The 14,716-nt window shown below is 46.4% G+C and overlaps 9 non-coding genes across 9 annotated transcripts; all 9 read left to right on the forward strand.

The window, feature by feature from the left end:
- Positions 1-778: 778 nt before the first annotated feature.
- Positions 779-969, forward strand: LOC142280502 (U2 spliceosomal RNA). Its single transcript, XR_012742766.1, has one exon. It is a non-coding gene; the product is annotated as a U2 spliceosomal RNA (small nuclear RNA).
- A 1,387-nt stretch (positions 970-2,356) lies between these two features.
- Positions 2,357-2,547, forward strand: LOC142280514 (U2 spliceosomal RNA). The gene has a single exon (XR_012742777.1). It is a non-coding gene; the product is annotated as a U2 spliceosomal RNA (small nuclear RNA).
- A 1,387-nt stretch (positions 2,548-3,934) lies between these two features.
- LOC142280521 (U2 spliceosomal RNA) lies at positions 3,935-4,125 on the forward strand. Its single transcript, XR_012742784.1, has one exon. It is a non-coding gene; the product is annotated as a U2 spliceosomal RNA (small nuclear RNA).
- Positions 4,126-5,512: 1,387 nt separating this feature from the next.
- Positions 5,513-5,703, forward strand: LOC142280523 (U2 spliceosomal RNA). Its single transcript, XR_012742785.1, has one exon. It is a non-coding gene; the product is annotated as a U2 spliceosomal RNA (small nuclear RNA).
- A 1,387-nt stretch (positions 5,704-7,090) lies between these two features.
- LOC142280524 (U2 spliceosomal RNA) lies at positions 7,091-7,281 on the forward strand. The gene has a single exon (XR_012742786.1). It is a non-coding gene; the product is annotated as a U2 spliceosomal RNA (small nuclear RNA).
- Positions 7,282-8,669: 1,388 nt separating this feature from the next.
- Positions 8,670-8,860, forward strand: LOC142280503 (U2 spliceosomal RNA). The gene has a single exon (XR_012742767.1). It is a non-coding gene; the product is annotated as a U2 spliceosomal RNA (small nuclear RNA).
- Positions 8,861-10,247: 1,387 nt separating this feature from the next.
- LOC142280504 (U2 spliceosomal RNA) lies at positions 10,248-10,438 on the forward strand. The gene has a single exon (XR_012742768.1). It is a non-coding gene; the product is annotated as a U2 spliceosomal RNA (small nuclear RNA).
- Positions 10,439-11,825: 1,387 nt separating this feature from the next.
- LOC142280505 (U2 spliceosomal RNA) lies at positions 11,826-12,016 on the forward strand. Its single transcript, XR_012742769.1, has one exon. It is a non-coding gene; the product is annotated as a U2 spliceosomal RNA (small nuclear RNA).
- Positions 12,017-13,403: 1,387 nt separating this feature from the next.
- LOC142280507 (U2 spliceosomal RNA) lies at positions 13,404-13,594 on the forward strand. Its single transcript, XR_012742770.1, has one exon. It is a non-coding gene; the product is annotated as a U2 spliceosomal RNA (small nuclear RNA).
- The last annotated feature ends 1,122 nt before the right edge of the window (positions 13,595-14,716 follow it).

Below are 14,716 nucleotides of genomic sequence, written 5' to 3' on the forward strand. Positions count from 1 at the left end.
AAATACTAAGAAAGGGCGGCCTATGAAAGAATTACTACTTTCAATAAGTACACTTAAACGGCTAATTGGGAATAGAAAAACTGTAAAAAGCCCTCTGAGAAAGCCCCCCTCTAACCTTTGATAGTAAGCTTTTCTGTAGTCTGCCTGTTGATGTATTTTCCGTTTGAACTGTGCACAACATGAAGAGACGGAACACTGGCGGCTTGTCACAATGCCCCCCGATGACATCACAATAGCGCTGCTGCCTAGAAAACAAGCTGCGCAGAAGAAGTTGTTCTTTGGGTGGGAGGGTGGGCTAGTGGAAGGAGGGGGCAATCTCTTTTTTTCCCGGGTGGTAGGGGGATGACAGGAGAAGGGAAGCGGGTGGTGAGAAAGGTACAGAGGGCAGGGTTTGGGGGCTGGGAAGGAAAGGGAAAAGATTAGGGTTTGGGGATGATGAAAGGGCTTTCTACGGGTAAGGATGGCAAAGGGTGGCAGTGACGGAAAGTCAGGCAACCTGTCCTGTCCGTCTTTTTGTATCGTGAATTGGAAAGACTGCAAGGGGGAGGGGAGTTGCTTGCGCCCTAAAGGAGGAGTTATTCAGATTCATTGCAGTGGGCGGCGGCTGCAAAACGCACCATTCTTCTTGTTTTGGCTCTGCAAAGCAGCCTTTTCAAGGGTTGGCTTGGGTGACAAAATGTCTTGTGTAGGCGTGGGTTTGTCTCCCTCTCGCTCTCTCTCCCTAAGATGTGTCCGGCATAGGCCAGGGTGCCACTCGAGGCCCAAACCAATTCTGGTTATCGCTTCTCGGCCTTTTGGCTAAGATCAAGTGTAGTATCTGTTCTTATCAGTTTAATATCTGATACGTCCCCTATCTGGGGACCATATATTAAATGGATTTTTAGAACAGGGAGATGGAAAAAGAGCTTGCTCTGTCCACTCCACGCATTGACCTGGTATTGCAGTACCTCCAGGAACGGTGCACCCCTTCTTAACCCAGTTTCCAAAAGCAGAACTCAATTCACCTGATTCATATTAGCCCGATTTAATGAATTGGAAGAAAGCATACGTCTTCATATGCACCTCAATTTGGCCCATTCACTTTTCACACTTCCTCCTTTTGTTTTTTATCTTTCACACTTTTGACTTTCTTTATTCATCCAAATAGCAAACTCATCACCACTCAACCTGACCAACTCGGCTATGTCCCCGTGCTGCAGTTCTCTGTCTTATCTAGATCATTTGCAATTGAATGGAATAGATCCCTTTTGGACAAAGTGGATTCACCTGCTGCTGCAGTGACCACAGGTGTGATAACATCTAGAATTGGCATCTGGTGCGATCTCTCCGCTTCCACTCCAAAGAAAGTTACCTGTTTATTCCTATCATGCATTGGTTTTTGGGGTTTTCTTTGAGTAATGATGATCTCTTTAGTAGTCTGTTGGCGCCCTCTCCTGGAGGAATAGTTTGCTTGCTCTTGGACATTCTAAAAGAGAGGTCATGATAGACATTGAGCTTCTGAGCTCAATTGGGGACAGTCATGGGTGATGAATGTTTGCAACCTACTGCGAAGCCTCATACCGCAATATAAGGAACGTCAAATACTAAGAAAGGGCGGCCTATGAAAGAATTACTACTTTCAATAAGTACACTTAAACGGCTAATTGGGAATAGAAAAACTGTAAAAAGCCCTCTGAGAAAGCCCCCCTCTAACCTTTGATAGTAAGCTTTTCTGTAGTCTGCCTGTTGATGTATTTTCCGTTTGAACTGTGCACAACATGAAGAGACGGAACACTGGCGGCTTGTCACAATGCCCCCCGATGACATCACAATAGCGCTGCTGCCTAGAAAACAAGCTGCGCAGAAGAAGTTGTTCTTTGGGTGGGAGGGTGGGCTAGTGGAAGGAGGGGGCAATCTCTTTTTTTCCCGGGTGGTAGGGGGATGACAGGAGAAGGGAAGCGGGTGGTGAGAAAGGTACAGAGGGCAGGGTTTGGGGGCTGGGAAGGAAAGGGAAAAGATTAGGGTTTGGGGATGATGAAAGGGCTTTCTACGGGTAAGGATGGCAAAGGGTGGCAGTGACGGAAAGTCAGGCAACCTGTCCTGTCCGTCTTTTTGTATCGTGAATTGGAAAGACTGCAAGGGGGAGGGGAGTTGCTTGCGCCCTAAAGGAGGAGTTATTCAGATTCATTGCAGTGGGCGGCGGCTGCAAAACGCACCATTCTTCTTGTTTTGGCTCTGCAAAGCAGCCTTTTCAAGGGTTGGCTTGGGTGACAAAATGTCTTGTGTAGGCGTGGGTTTGTCTCCCTCTCGCTCTCTCTCCCTAAGATGTGTCCGGCATAGGCCAGGGTGCCACTCGAGGCCCAAACCAATTCTGGTTATCGCTTCTCGGCCTTTTGGCTAAGATCAAGTGTAGTATCTGTTCTTATCAGTTTAATATCTGATACGTCCCCTATCTGGGGACCATATATTAAATGGATTTTTAGAACAGGGAGATGGAAAAAGAGCTTGCTCTGTCCACTCCACGCATTGACCTGGTATTGCAGTACCTCCAGGAACGGTGCACCCCTTCTTAACCCAGTTTCCAAAAGCAGAACTCAATTCACCTGATTCATATTAGCCCGATTTAATGAATTGGAAGAAAGCATACGTCTTCATATGCACCTCAATTTGGCCCATTCACTTTTCACACTTCCTCCTTTTGTTTTTTATCTTTCACACTTTTGACTTTCTTTATTCATCCAAATAGCAAACTCATCACCACTCAACCTGACCAACTCGGCTATGTCCCCGTGCTGCAGTTCTCTGTCTTATCTAGATCATTTGCAATTGAATGGAATAGATCCCTTTTGGACAAAGTGGATTCACCTGCTGCTGCAGTGACCACAGGTGTGATAACATCTAGAATTGGCATCTGGTGCGATCTCTCCGCTTCCACTCCAAAGAAAGTTACCTGTTTATTCCTATCATGCATTGGTTTTTGGGGTTTTCTTTGAGTAATGATGATCTCTTTAGTAGTCTGTTGGCGCCCTCTCCTGGAGGAATAGTTTGCTTGCTCTTGGACATTCTAAAAGAGAGGTCATGATAGACATTGAGCTTCTGAGCTCAATTGGGGACAGTCATGGGTGATGAATGTTTGCAACCTACTGCGAAGCCTCATACCGCAATATAAGGAACGTCAAATACTAAGAAAGGGCGGCCTATGAAAGAATTACTACTTTCAATAAGTACACTTAAACGGCTAATTGGGAATAGAAAAACTGTAAAAAGCCCTCTGAGAAAGCCCCCCTCTAACCTTTGATAGTAAGCTTTTCTGTAGTCTGCCTGTTGATGTATTTTCCGTTTGAACTGTGCACAACATGAAGAGACGGAACACTGGCGGCTTGTCACAATGCCCCCCGATGACATCACAATAGCGCTGCTGCCTAGAAAACAAGCTGCGCAGAAGAAGTTGTTCTTTGGGTGGGAGGGTGGGCTAGTGGAAGGAGGGGGCAATCTCTTTTTTTCCCGGGTGGTAGGGGGATGACAGGAGAAGGGAAGCGGGTGGTGAGAAAGGTACAGAGGGCAGGGTTTGGGGGCTGGGAAGGAAAGGGAAAAGATTAGGGTTTGGGGATGATGAAAGGGCTTTCTACGGGTAAGGATGGCAAAGGGTGGCAGTGACGGAAAGTCAGGCAACCTGTCCTGTCCGTCTTTTTGTATCGTGAATTGGAAAGACTGCAAGGGGGAGGGGAGTTGCTTGCGCCCTAAAGGAGGAGTTATTCAGATTCATTGCAGTGGGCGGCGGCTGCAAAACGCACCATTCTTCTTGTTTTGGCTCTGCAAAGCAGCCTTTTCAAGGGTTGGCTTGGGTGACAAAATGTCTTGTGTAGGCGTGGGTTTGTCTCCCTCTCGCTCTCTCTCCCTAAGATGTGTCCGGCATAGGCCAGGGTGCCACTCGAGGCCCAAACCAATTCTGGTTATCGCTTCTCGGCCTTTTGGCTAAGATCAAGTGTAGTATCTGTTCTTATCAGTTTAATATCTGATACGTCCCCTATCTGGGGACCATATATTAAATGGATTTTTAGAACAGGGAGATGGAAAAAGAGCTTGCTCTGTCCACTCCACGCATTGACCTGGTATTGCAGTACCTCCAGGAACGGTGCACCCCTTCTTAACCCAGTTTCCAAAAGCAGAACTCAATTCACCTGATTCATATTAGCCCGATTTAATGAATTGGAAGAAAGCATACGTCTTCATATGCACCTCAATTTGGCCCATTCACTTTTCACACTTCCTCCTTTTGTTTTTTATCTTTCACACTTTTGACTTTCTTTATTCATCCAAATAGCAAACTCATCACCACTCAACCTGACCAACTCGGCTATGTCCCCGTGCTGCAGTTCTCTGTCTTATCTAGATCATTTGCAATTGAATGGAATAGATCCCTTTTGGACAAAGTGGATTCACCTGCTGCTGCAGTGACCACAGGTGTGATAACATCTAGAATTGGCATCTGGTGCGATCTCTCCGCTTCCACTCCAAAGAAAGTTACCTGTTTATTCCTATCATGCATTGGTTTTTGGGGTTTTCTTTGAGTAATGATGATCTCTTTAGTAGTCTGTTGGCGCCCTCTCCTGGAGGAATAGTTTGCTTGCTCTTGGACATTCTAAAAGAGAGGTCATGATAGACATTGAGCTTCTGAGCTCAATTGGGGACAGTCATGGGTGATGAATGTTTGCAACCTACTGCGAAGCCTCATACCGCAATATAAGGAACGTCAAATACTAAGAAAGGGCGGCCTATGAAAGAATTACTACTTTCAATAAGTACACTTAAACGGCTAATTGGGAATAGAAAAACTGTAAAAAGCCCTCTGAGAAAGCCCCCCTCTAACCTTTGATAGTAAGCTTTTCTGTAGTCTGCCTGTTGATGTATTTTCCGTTTGAACTGTGCACAACATGAAGAGACGGAACACTGGCGGCTTGTCACAATGCCCCCCGATGACATCACAATAGCGCTGCTGCCTAGAAAACAAGCTGCGCAGAAGAAGTTGTTCTTTGGGTGGGAGGGTGGGCTAGTGGAAGGAGGGGGCAATCTCTTTTTTTCCCGGGTGGTAGGGGGATGACAGGAGAAGGGAAGCGGGTGGTGAGAAAGGTACAGAGGGCAGGGTTTGGGGGCTGGGAAGGAAAGGGAAAAGATTAGGGTTTGGGGATGATGAAAGGGCTTTCTACGGGTAAGGATGGCAAAGGGTGGCAGTGACGGAAAGTCAGGCAACCTGTCCTGTCCGTCTTTTTGTATCGTGAATTGGAAAGACTGCAAGGGGGAGGGGAGTTGCTTGCGCCCTAAAGGAGGAGTTATTCAGATTCATTGCAGTGGGCGGCGGCTGCAAAACGCACCATTCTTCTTGTTTTGGCTCTGCAAAGCAGCCTTTTCAAGGGTTGGCTTGGGTGACAAAATGTCTTGTGTAGGCGTGGGTTTGTCTCCCTCTCGCTCTCTCTCCCTAAGATGTGTCCGGCATAGGCCAGGGTGCCACTCGAGGCCCAAACCAATTCTGGTTATCGCTTCTCGGCCTTTTGGCTAAGATCAAGTGTAGTATCTGTTCTTATCAGTTTAATATCTGATACGTCCCCTATCTGGGGACCATATATTAAATGGATTTTTAGAACAGGGAGATGGAAAAAGAGCTTGCTCTGTCCACTCCACGCATTGACCTGGTATTGCAGTACCTCCAGGAACGGTGCACCCCTTCTTAACCCAGTTTCCAAAAGCAGAACTCAATTCACCTGATTCATATTAGCCCGATTTAATGAATTGGAAGAAAGCATACGTCTTCATATGCACCTCAATTTGGCCCATTCACTTTTCACACTTCCTCCTTTTGTTTTTTATCTTTCACACTTTTGACTTTCTTTATTCATCCAAATAGCAAACTCATCACCACTCAACCTGACCAACTCGGCTATGTCCCCGTGCTGCAGTTCTCTGTCTTATCTAGATCATTTGCAATTGAATGGAATAGATCCCTTTTGGACAAAGTGGATTCACCTGCTGCTGCAGTGACCACAGGTGTGATAACATCTAGAATTGGCATCTGGTGCGATCTCTCCGCTTCCACTCCAAAGAAAGTTACCTGTTTATTCCTATCATGCATTGGTTTTTGGGGTTTTCTTTGAGTAATGATGATCTCTTTAGTAGTCTGTTGGCGCCCTCTCCTGGAGGAATAGTTTGCTTGCTCTTGGACATTCTAAAAGAGAGGTCATGATAGACATTGAGCTTCTGAGCTCAATTGGGGACAGTCATGGGTGATGAATGTTTGCAACCTACTGCGAAGCCTCATACCGCAATATAAGGAACGTCAAATACTAAGAAAGGGCGGCCTATGAAAGAATTACTACTTTCAATAAGTACACTTAAACGGCTAATTGGGAATAGAAAAACTGTAAAAAGCCCTCTGAGAAAGCCCCCCTCTAACCTTTGATAGTAAGCTTTTCTGTAGTCTGCCTGTTGATGTATTTTCCGTTTGAACTGTGCACAACATGAAGAGACGGAACACTGGCGGCTTGTCACAATGCCCCCCGATGACATCACAATAGCGCTGCTGCCTAGAAAACAAGCTGCGCAGAAGAAGTTGTTCTTTGGGTGGGAGGGTGGGCTAGTGGAAGGAGGGGGCAATCTCTTTTTTTCCCGGGTGGTAGGGGGATGACAGGAGAAGGGAAGCGGGTGGTGAGAAAGGTACAGAGGGCAGGGTTTGGGGGCTGGGAAGGAAAGGGAAAAGATTAGGGTTTGGGGATGATGAAAGGGCTTTCTACGGGTAAGGATGGCAAAGGGTGGCAGTGACGGAAAGTCAGGCAACCTGTCCTGTCCGTCTTTTTGTATCGTGAATTGGAAAGACTGCAAGGGGGAGGGGAGTTGCTTGCGCCCTAAAGGAGGAGTTATTCAGATTCATTGCAGTGGGCGGCGGCTGCAAAACGCACCATTCTTCTTGTTTTGGCTCTGCAAAGCAGCCTTTTCAAGGGTTGGCTTGGGTGACAAAATGTCTTGTGTAGGCGTGGGTTTGTCTCCCTCTCGCTCTCTCTCCCTAAGATGTGTCCGGCATAGGCCAGGGTGCCACTCGAGGCCCAAACCAATTCTGGTTATCGCTTCTCGGCCTTTTGGCTAAGATCAAGTGTAGTATCTGTTCTTATCAGTTTAATATCTGATACGTCCCCTATCTGGGGACCATATATTAAATGGATTTTTAGAACAGGGAGATGGAAAAAGAGCTTGCTCTGTCCACTCCACGCATTGACCTGGTATTGCAGTACCTCCAGGAACGGTGCACCCCTTCTTAACCCAGTTTCCAAAAGCAGAACTCAATTCACCTGATTCATATTAGCCCGATTTAATGAATTGGAAGAAAGCATACGTCTTCATATGCACCTCAATTTGGCCCATTCACTTTTCACACTTCCTCCTTTTGTTTTTTATCTTTCACACTTTTGACTTTCTTTATTCATCCAAATAGCAAACTCATCACCACTCAACCTGACCAACTCGGCTATGTCCCCGTGCTGCAGTTCTCTGTCTTATCTAGATCATTTGCAATTGAATGGAATAGATCCCTTTTGGACAAAGTGGATTCACCTGCTGCTGCAGTGACCACAGGTGTGATAACATCTAGAATTGGCATCTGGTGCGATCTCTCCGCTTCCACTCCAAAGAAAGTTACCTGTTTATTCCTATCATGCATTGGTTTTTGGGGTTTTCTTTGAGTAATGATGATCTCTTTAGTAGTCTGTTGGCGCCCTCTCCTGGAGGAATAGTTTGCTTGCTCTTGGACATTCTAAAAGAGAGGTCATGATAGACATTGAGCTTCTGAGCTCAATTGGGGACAGTCATGGGTGATGAATGTTTGCAACCTACTGCGAAGCCTCATACCGCAATATAAGGAACGTCAAATACTAAGAAAGGGCGGCCTATGAAAGAATTACTACTTTCAATAAGTACACTTAAACGGCTAATTGGGAATAGAAAAACTGTAAAAAGCCCTCTGAGAAAGCCCCCCTCTAACCTTTGATAGTAAGCTTTTCTGTAGTCTGCCTGTTGATGTATTTTCCGTTTGAACTGTGCACAACATGAAGAGACGGAACACTGGCGGCTTGTCACAATGCCCCCCGATGACATCACAATAGCGCTGCTGCCTAGAAAACAAGCTGCGCAGAAGAAGTTGTTCTTTGGGTGGGAGGGTGGGCTAGTGGAAGGAGGGGGCAATCTCTTTTTTTCCCGGGTGGTAGGGGGATGACAGGAGAAGGGAAGCGGGTGGTGAGAAAGGTACAGAGGGCAGGGTTTGGGGGCTGGGAAGGAAAGGGAAAAGATTAGGGTTTGGGGATGATGAAAGGGCTTTCTACGGGTAAGGATGGCAAAGGGTGGCAGTGACGGAAAGTCAGGCAACCTGTCCTGTCCGTCTTTTTGTATCGTGAATTGGAAAGACTGCAAGGGGGAGGGGAGTTGCTTGCGCCCTAAAGGAGGAGTTATTCAGATTCATTGCAGTGGGCGGCGGCTGCAAAACGCACCATTCTTCTTGTTTTGGCTCTGCAAAGCAGCCTTTTCAAGGGTTGGCTTGGGTGACAAAATGTCTTGTGTAGGCGTGGGTTTGTCTCCCTCTCGCTCTCATCTCCCTAAGATGTGTCCGGCATAGGCCAGGGTGCCACTCGAGGCCCAAACCAATTCTGGTTATCGCTTCTCGGCCTTTTGGCTAAGATCAAGTGTAGTATCTGTTCTTATCAGTTTAATATCTGATACGTCCCCTATCTGGGGACCATATATTAAATGGATTTTTAGAACAGGGAGATGGAAAAAGAGCTTGCTCTGTCCACTCCACGCATTGACCTGGTATTGCAGTACCTCCAGGAACGGTGCACCCCTTCTTAACCCAGTTTCCAAAAGCAGAACTCAATTCACCTGATTCATATTAGCCCGATTTAATGAATTGGAAGAAAGCATACGTCTTCATATGCACCTCAATTTGGCCCATTCACTTTTCACACTTCCTCCTTTTGTTTTTTATCTTTCACACTTTTGACTTTCTTTATTCATCCAAATAGCAAACTCATCACCACTCAACCTGACCAACTCGGCTATGTCCCCGTGCTGCAGTTCTCTGTCTTATCTAGATCATTTGCAATTGAATGGAATAGATCCCTTTTGGACAAAGTGGATTCACCTGCTGCTGCAGTGACCACAGGTGTGATAACATCTAGAATTGGCATCTGGTGCGATCTCTCCGCTTCCACTCCAAAGAAAGTTACCTGTTTATTCCTATCATGCATTGGTTTTTGGGGTTTTCTTTGAGTAATGATGATCTCTTTAGTAGTCTGTTGGCGCCCTCTCCTGGAGGAATAGTTTGCTTGCTCTTGGACATTCTAAAAGAGAGGTCATGATAGACATTGAGCTTCTGAGCTCAATTGGGGACAGTCATGGGTGATGAATGTTTGCAACCTACTGCGAAGCCTCATACCGCAATATAAGGAACGTCAAATACTAAGAAAGGGCGGCCTATGAAAGAATTACTACTTTCAATAAGTACACTTAAACGGCTAATTGGGAATAGAAAAACTGTAAAAAGCCCTCTGAGAAAGCCCCCCTCTAACCTTTGATAGTAAGCTTTTCTGTAGTCTGCCTGTTGATGTATTTTCCGTTTGAACTGTGCACAACATGAAGAGACGGAACACTGGCGGCTTGTCACAATGCCCCCCGATGACATCACAATAGCGCTGCTGCCTAGAAAACAAGCTGCGCAGAAGAAGTTGTTCTTTGGGTGGGAGGGTGGGCTAGTGGAAGGAGGGGGCAATCTCTTTTTTTCCCGGGTGGTAGGGGGATGACAGGAGAAGGGAAGCGGGTGGTGAGAAAGGTACAGAGGGCAGGGTTTGGGGGCTGGGAAGGAAAGGGAAAAGATTAGGGTTTGGGGATGATGAAAGGGCTTTCTACGGGTAAGGATGGCAAAGGGTGGCAGTGACGGAAAGTCAGGCAACCTGTCCTGTCCGTCTTTTTGTATCGTGAATTGGAAAGACTGCAAGGGGGAGGGGAGTTGCTTGCGCCCTAAAGGAGGAGTTATTCAGATTCATTGCAGTGGGCGGCGGCTGCAAAACGCACCATTCTTCTTGTTTTGGCTCTGCAAAGCAGCCTTTTCAAGGGTTGGCTTGGGTGACAAAATGTCTTGTGTAGGCGTGGGTTTGTCTCCCTCTCGCTCTCTCTCCCTAAGATGTGTCCGGCATAGGCCAGGGTGCCACTCGAGGCCCAAACCAATTCTGGTTATCGCTTCTCGGCCTTTTGGCTAAGATCAAGTGTAGTATCTGTTCTTATCAGTTTAATATCTGATACGTCCCCTATCTGGGGACCATATATTAAATGGATTTTTAGAACAGGGAGATGGAAAAAGAGCTTGCTCTGTCCACTCCACGCATTGACCTGGTATTGCAGTACCTCCAGGAACGGTGCACCCCTTCTTAACCCAGTTTCCAAAAGCAGAACTCAATTCACCTGATTCATATTAGCCCGATTTAATGAATTGGAAGAAAGCATACGTCTTCATATGCACCTCAATTTGGCCCATTCACTTTTCACACTTCCTCCTTTTGTTTTTTATCTTTCACACTTTTGACTTTCTTTATTCATCCAAATAGCAAACTCATCACCACTCAACCTGACCAACTCGGCTATGTCCCCGTGCTGCAGTTCTCTGTCTTATCTAGATCATTTGCAATTGAATGGAATAGATCCCTTTTGGACAAAGTGGATTCACCTGCTGCTGCAGTGACCACAGGTGTGATAACATCTAGAATTGGCATCTGGTGCGATCTCTCCGCTTCCACTCCAAAGAAAGTTACCTGTTTATTCCTATCATGCATTGGTTTTTGGGGTTTTCTTTGAGTAATGATGATCTCTTTAGTAGTCTGTTGGCGCCCTCTCCTGGAGGAATAGTTTGCTTGCTCTTGGACATTCTAAAAGAGAGGTCATGATAGACATTGAGCTTCTGAGCTCAATTGGGGACAGTCATGGGTGATGAATGTTTGCAACCTACTGCGAAGCCTCATACCGCAATATAAGGAACGTCAAATACTAAGAAAGGGCGGCCTATGAAAGAATTACTACTTTCAATAAGTACACTTAAACGGCTAATTGGGAATAGAAAAACTGTAAAAAGCCCTCTGAGAAAGCCCCCCTCTAACCTTTGATAGTAAGCTTTTCTGTAGTCTGCCTGTTGATGTATTTTCCGTTTGAACTGTGCACAACATGAAGAGACGGAACACTGGCGGCTTGTCACAATGCCCCCCGATGACATCACAATAGCGCTGCTGCCTAGAAAACAAGCTGCGCAGAAGAAGTTGTTCTTTGGGTGGGAGGGTGGGCTAGTGGAAGGAGGGGGCAATCTCTTTTTTTCCCGGGTGGTAGGGGGATGACAGGAGAAGGGAAGCGGGTGGTGAGAAAGGTACAGAGGGCAGGGTTTGGGGGCTGGGAAGGAAAGGGAAAAGATTAGGGTTTGGGGATGATGAAAGGGCTTTCTACGGGTAAGGATGGCAAAGGGTGGCAGTGACGGAAAGTCAGGCAACCTGTCCTGTCCGTCTTTTTGTATCGTGAATTGGAAAGACTGCAAGGGGGAGGGGAGTTGCTTGCGCCCTAAAGGAGGAGTTATTCAGATTCATTGCAGTGGGCGGCGGCTGCAAAACGCACCATTCTTCTTGTTTTGGCTCTGCAAAGCAGCCTTTTCAAGGGTTGGCTTGGGTGACAAAATGTCTTGTGTAGGCGTGGGTTTGTCTCCCTCTCGCTCTCTCTCCCTAAGATGTGTCCGGCATAGGCCAGGGTGCCACTCGAGGCCCAAACCAATTCTGGTTATCGCTTCTCGGCCTTTTGGCTAAGATCAAGTGTAGTATCTGTTCTTATCAGTTTAATATCTGATACGTCCCCTATCTGGGGACCATATATTAAATGGATTTTTAGAACAGGGAGATGGAAAAAGAGCTTGCTCTGTCCACTCCACGCATTGACCTGGTATTGCAGTACCTCCAGGAACGGTGCACCCCTTCTTAACCCAGTTTCCAAAAGCAGAACTCAATTCACCTGATTCATATTAGCCCGATTTAATGAATTGGAAGAAAGCATACGTCTTCATATGCACCTCAATTTGGCCCATTCACTTTTCACACTTCCTCCTTTTGTTTTTTATCTTTCACACTTTTGACTTTCTTTATTCATCCAAATAGCAAACTCATCACCACTCAACCTGACCAACTCGGCTATGTCCCCGTGCTGCAGTTCTCTGTCTTATCTAGATCATTTGCAATTGAATGGAATAGATCCCTTTTGGACAAAGTGGATTCACCTGCTGCTGCAGTGACCACAGGTGTGATAACATCTAGAATTGGCATCTGGTGCGATCTCTCCGCTTCCACTCCAAAGAAAGTTACCTGTTTATTCCTATCATGCATTGGTTTTTGGGGTTTTCTTTGAGTAATGATGATCTCTTTAGTAGTCTGTTGGCGCCCTCTCCTGGAGGAATAGTTTGCTTGCTCTTGGACATTCTAAAAGAGAGGTCATGATAGACATTGAGCTTCTGAGCTCAATTGGGGACAGTCATGGGTGATGAATGTTTGCAACCTACTGCGAAGCCTCTTACCGCAATATAAGGAACGTCAAATACTAAGAAAGGGCGGCCTATGAAAGAATTACTACTTTCAATAAGTACACTTAAACGGCTAATTGGGAATAGAAAAACTGTAAAAAGCCCTCTGAGAAAGCCCCCCTCTAACCTTTGATAGTAAGCTTTTCTGTAGTCTGCCTGTTGATGTATTTTCCGTTTGAACTGTGCACAACATGAAGAGACGGAACACTGGCGGCTTGTCACAATGCCCCCCGATGACATCACAATAGCGCTGCTGCCTAGAAAACAAGCTGCGCAGAAGAAGTTGTTCTTTGGGTGGGAGGGTGGGCTAGTGGAAGGAGGGGGCAATCTCTTTTTTTCCCGGGTGGTAGGGGGATGACAGGAGAAGGGAAGCGGGTGGTGAGAAAGGTACAGAGGGCAGGGTTTGGGGGCTGGGAAGGAAAGGGAAAAGATTAGGGTTTGGGGATGATGAAAGGGCTTTCTACGGGTAAGGATGGCAAAGGGTGGCAGTGACGGAAAGTCAGGCAACCTGTCCTGTCCGTCTTTTTGTATCGTGAATTGGAAAGACTGCAAGGGGGAGGGGAGTTGCTTGCGCCCTAAAGGAGGAGTTATTCAGATTCATTGCAGTGGGCGGCGGCTGCAAAACGCACCATTCTTCTTGTTTTGGCTCTGCAAAGCAGCCTTTTCAAGGGTTGGCTTGGGTGACAAAATGTCTTGTGTAGGCGTGGGTTTGTCTCCCTCTCGCTCTCTCTCCCTAAGATGTGTCCGGCATAGGCCAGGGTGCCACTCGAGGCCCAAACCAATTCTGGTTATCGCTTCTCGGCCTTTTGGCTAAGATCAAGTGTAGTATCTGTTCTTATCAGTTTAATATCTGATACGTCCCCTATCTGGGGACCATATATTAAATGGATTTTTAGAACAGGGAGATGGAAAAAGAGCTTGCTCTGTCCACTCCACGCATTGACCTGGTATTGCAGTACCTCCAGGAACGGTGCACCCCTTCTTAACCCAGTTTCCAAAAGCAGAACTCAATTCACCTGATTCATATTAGCCCGATTTAATGAATTGGAAGAAAGCATACGTCTTCATATGCACCTCAATTTGGCCCATTCACTTTTCACACTTCCTCCTTTTGTTTTTTATCTTTCACACTTTTGACTTTCTTTATTCATCCAAATAGCAAACTCATCACCACTCAACCTGACCAACTCGGCTATGTCCCCGTGCTGCAGTTCTCTGTCTTATCTAGATCATTTGCAATTGAATGGAATAGATCCCTTTTGGACAAAGTGGATTCACCTGCTGCTGCAGTGACCACAGGTGTGATAACATCTAGAATTGGCATCTGGTGCGATCTCTCCGCTTCCACTCCAAAGAAAGTTACCTGTTTATTCCTATCATGCATTGGTTTTTGGGGTTTTCTTTGAGTAATGATGATCTCTTTAGTAGTCTGTTGGCGCCCTCTCCTGGAGGAATAGTTTGCTTGCTCTTGGACATTCTAAAAGAGAGGTCATGATAGACATTGAGCTTCTGAGCTCAATTGGGGACAGTCATGGGTGATGAATGTTTGCAACCTACTGCGAAGCCTCATACCGCAATATAAGGAACGTCAAATACTAAGAAAGGGCGGCCTATGAAAGAATTACTACTTTCAATAAGTACACTTAAACGGCTAATTGGGAATAGAAAAACTGTAAAAAGCCCTCTGAGAAAGCCCCCCTCTAACCTTTGATAGTAAGCTTTTCTGTAGTCTGCCTGTTGATGTATTTTCCGTTTGAACTGTGCACAACATGAAGAGACGGAACACTGGCGGCTTGTCACAATGCCCCCCGATGACATCACAATAGCGCTGCTGCCTAGAAAACAAGCTGCGCAGAAGAAGTTGTTCTTTGGGTGGGAGGGTGGGCTAGTGGAAGGAGGGGGCAATCTCTTTTTTTCCCGGGTGGTAGGGGGATGACAGGAGAAGGGAAGCGGGTGGTGAGAAAGGTACAGAGGGCAGGGTTTGGGGGCTGGGAAGGAAAGGGAAAAGATTAGGGTTTGGGGATGATGAAAGGGCTTTCTACGGGTAAGGATGGCAAAGGGTGGCAGTGACGGAAAGTCAGGCAACCTGTCCTGTCCGTCTTT

This window comes from Anomaloglossus baeobatrachus, unplaced genomic scaffold (assembly GCF_048569485.1).
Source record: "Anomaloglossus baeobatrachus isolate aAnoBae1 unplaced genomic scaffold, aAnoBae1.hap1 Scaffold_4535, whole genome shotgun sequence".
Taxonomy (NCBI): domain Eukaryota; kingdom Metazoa; phylum Chordata; class Amphibia; order Anura; family Aromobatidae; genus Anomaloglossus; species Anomaloglossus baeobatrachus.